Below are 4,274 nucleotides of genomic sequence, written 5' to 3' on the forward strand. Positions count from 1 at the left end.
CGAAAAAAAATGCGATTTTTCAAACATGTTGTAAAAACGTGTCATATGATGAAGTAATGTGAAGGAGGCCGTGAAAAACACTCCAGAAAGGTTTTCTTTGAAAAAAAAAATCATGATGAATTTTGGCGCAAAAAAAACGCCTTACTATACTATGTCGAAAAAAAAGGCGATTTTTCAAACATGTTGTAAAAACGTGTCATATGATGAAGTAATGTGAAGGAGGCCGTGAAAAACACTCCAGAAAGGTTTTCTTTGAAAAAAAAATCATCATGAATTTTGGCGCAAAAAAAACGCCTTACTATACTATGTCGAAAAAAAAGGAGATTTTTCAAACATGTTGTAAAAACATGCCATATGATGAAATAATGTAAAGGAGGCCGTGAAAAACACTCCAGAAAGGTTTTCTTTGAAAAAAAAATCATCATGAATTTTGGCGCAAAAAAAACGCCTTACTATACTATGTCGAAAAAAAATGTCATTTTTCAAACATGTTGTAAAAACGTGCCATATTATGAAATAATGTGAAGGAGGCCGTGAAAAACACTCCAGAAAGGTTTTCTTTGAAAAAGAAAATCATCATGAATTTTGGCGCAAAAAAAACGCCTGACTATACTATGTCGAAAAAAAAGGCGATTTTCAAACATGTTGTAAAAACGTGCCATATGATGAAATAATGTAAACGAGGCCGTGAAAAACACTCCAGAAAGGTTTTCTTTGAAAAAAAAATCATCATGAATTTTGGCGCAAAAAAAACGCCTTACTATACTATGTCGAAAAAAAAATGCAATTTTTTAAACATGTTGTAAAAACGTGCCATATGATGAAATAATGTAAAGGAGGCCGTGAAAAACACTCCAGAAAGGTTTTCTTTGAAAAAAAAAATCATCATGAATTTTGGCGCAAAAAAAACGCCTTACTATACTATGTCGAAAAAAAAGGCGATTTTTCAAACATGTTGTAAAAATGTGTCATATGATGAAGCAATGTGAAGGAGGCCGTGAAAAACACTCCAGAAAGGTTTTCTTTGAAAAAAAAAATCATCATGAATTTTGGCGCGAAAAAAACGCCTTACTATACTATGTCGAAAAAAAAGGCGATTTTTCAAACATGTTGTAAAAACGTGCCATATGATGAAATAATGTAAAGGACACCGTGAAAAACACTCCAGAAAGGTTTTCTTTGAAAAAAAAATCATCATGAATTTTGGCGCAAAAAAAACAGCCTTACTATACTATGTCGAAAAAAATGGCGATTTTTCGAACATGTTGTAAAAACATGCCATATGATGAAATAATGTAAAGGAGGCCGTGAAAAACACTCCAGAAAGGTTTTCTTTGAAAAAAAAAATCATCATGAATTTTGGCGCCAAAAAAAAGGCCTTACTATACTATGTCGAAAAAAACGGCCATTTTTCAAACATGTTGTAAAAACGTGCCATATTATGAAATAATGTAAAGGAGGCCGTGAAAAACACTCCAGAAAGGTTTTCTTTGAAAAAAAAATCATCATGAATTTTGGCGCAAAAAAAACGGCCTTACTATACTATGTCGAAAAAAATGGCCGATTTTTCAAACATGTTGTAAAAACGTGCCATATGATGAAATAATGTAAAGGAGGCCGTGAAAAACACTCCAGAAAGGTTTTCTTTGAAAAAAAAATTCATCATGAATTTTGGCGCAAAAAAAACGCCTTACTATACTATGTCGAAAAAAACGACGATTTTTCAAACATGTTGTAAAAACGTGTCATATGATGAAATAATGTAAAGGAGGCCGTGAAAAACACTCCAGAAAGGTTTTCTTTGAAAAAAAAATCATCATGAATTTTGGCGCAAAAAAAACGCCATACTATACTATGTCGAAAAAAAAGGCGATTTTTCAAACATGTTGTAAAAACGTGTCATATGATGAAGTAATGTGAAGGAGGCCGTGAAAAACACTCCAGAAAGGTTTTCTTTGAAAAAAAAATCATCATGAATTTTGGCGCAAAAAAAACGCCTTACTATACTATGTCGAAAAAAAATGCGATTTTTCAAACATGTTGTAAAAACGTGCCATTTTATGAAATAATGTAAAGGAGGCCGTGAAAAACACTCCAGAAAGGTTTTCTTTGAAAAAAAAATCATCATGAATTTTGGCGCAAAAAAAACGCCTTACTATACTATGTCGAAAAAAACGACGATTTTTCAAACATGTTGTAAAAATGTGTCATATGATGAAATAATGTAAAGGAGGCCGTGAAAAACACTCCAGAAAGGTTTTCTTTGAAAAAAAAATTCATCATGAATTTTGGCGCAAAAAAAACGCCTTACTATACTATGTCGAAAAAAAACGACGATTTTTCAAACATGTTGTAAAAATGTGTCATATGATGAAATAATGTAAAGGAGGCCGTGAAAAACACTCCAGAAAGGTTTTCTTTGAAAAAAAAATCATCATGAATTTTGGCGCAAAAAAAACGCCATACTATACTATGTCGAAAATAAAGGAGATTTTTCAAACATGTTGTAAAAACATGCCATATGATGAAATAATGTAAAGGAGGCCGTGAAAAACACTCCAGAAAGATTTTCTTTGAAAAAAAAAATCATCATGAATTTTGGCGCAAAAAAAACGCCTTACTATACTATGTCGAAAAAAAATGCGATTTTTCAAACATGTTGTAAAAACGTGCCATATTATGAAATAATGTAAAGGAGGCCGTGAAAAACACTCCAGAAAGGTTTTCTTTGAAAAAAAAATCATCATGAATTTTGGCGCAAAAAAAACGCCTTACTATACTATGTCGAAAAAAAAGGCGATTTTTCAAACATGTTGTAAAAATGTGTCATATGATGAAGCAATGTGAAGGAGGCCGTGAAAAACACTCCAGAAAGGTTTTCTTTGAAAAAAAAAATCATCATGAATTTTGGCGCAAAAAAAAACGCCTGACTATACTATGTCGAAAAAAAAGGCGATTTTCAAACATGTTGTAAAAACGTGCCATATGATGAAATAATGTAAACGAGGCCGTGAAAAACAGTCCAGAAAGGTTTTCTTTGAAAAAAAATCATCATGAATTTTGGCGCAAAAAAAACGCCTTACTATACTATGTCGAAAAAAAAGGGGATTTTTCAAACATGTTGTAAAAATGTGTCATATGATGAAGCAATGTGAAGGAGGCCGTGAAAAACACTCCAGAAAGGTTTTCTTTGAAAAAAAAAATCATCATGAATTTTGGCGCGAAAAAAACGCCTTACTATACTATGTCGAAAAAAAAGGCGATTTTTCAAACATGTTGTAAAAACGTGCCATATGATGAAATAATGTAAAGGACACCGTGAAAAACACTCCAGACAGGTTTTCTTTGAAAAAAAAATCATCATGAATTTTGGCGCAAAAAAAACGCCTTACTATACTATGTCGAAAAAAATGGCGATTTTTCGAACATGTTGTAAAAACATGCCATATGATGAAATAATGTAAAGGACACCGTGAAAAACACTCCAGAAAGGTTTTCTTTGAAAAAAAAAATCATCATGAATTTTGGCGCAAAAAAAACACCTGACTATACTATGTCGAAAAAAAATGCGATTTTTCAAACATGTTGTAAAAACGTGTCATATTATGAAATAATGTAAAGGAGGCCGTGAAAAACACTCCAGAAAGATTTTCTTTGAAAAAAAAATCATCATGAATTTTGGCGCAAAAAAAAAGCCTTACTATACTATGTCGAAAAAAAAGGAGATTTTTCAAACATGTTGTAAAAACGTGCCATATGATGAAATAATGTAAAGGAGGCCGTGAAAAACACTCCAGAAAGGTTTTCTTTGAAAAAAAAAATCATCATGAATTTTGGCACAAAAAAAAAACGCCTGACTATACTATGTCGAAAAAAAAGGCGATTTTTCAAACATGTTGTAAAAATGTGTCATATGATGAAGTAATGTGAAGGAGGCCGTGAAAAACACTCCAGAAAGGTTTTCTTTGAAAAAAAAAATCATCATGAATTTTGGCGCAAAAAAAACGCCTTACTATACTATGTCGAAAAAAAATGTGATTTTTCAAACATGTTGTAAAAACGTGTCATATTATGAAATAATGTAAAGGAGGGCGTGAAAAACAGTCCAGAAAGGTTTTCTTTGAAAAAAAAAATCATCATGAATTTTGGCACAAAAAAAACGCCTGACTATACTATGTCGAAAAAAAAGGCGATTTTACAACATGTTGTAAAAACGTGCCATATGATGAAATAATGTAAAGGAGGCCGTGAAAAACACTACAGAAAGGTTTTCT

This window comes from Amphiprion ocellaris, chromosome 16 (assembly GCF_022539595.1).
Source record: "Amphiprion ocellaris isolate individual 3 ecotype Okinawa chromosome 16, ASM2253959v1, whole genome shotgun sequence".
Lineage (NCBI taxonomy): Eukaryota > Metazoa > Chordata > Actinopteri > Pomacentridae > Amphiprion > Amphiprion ocellaris.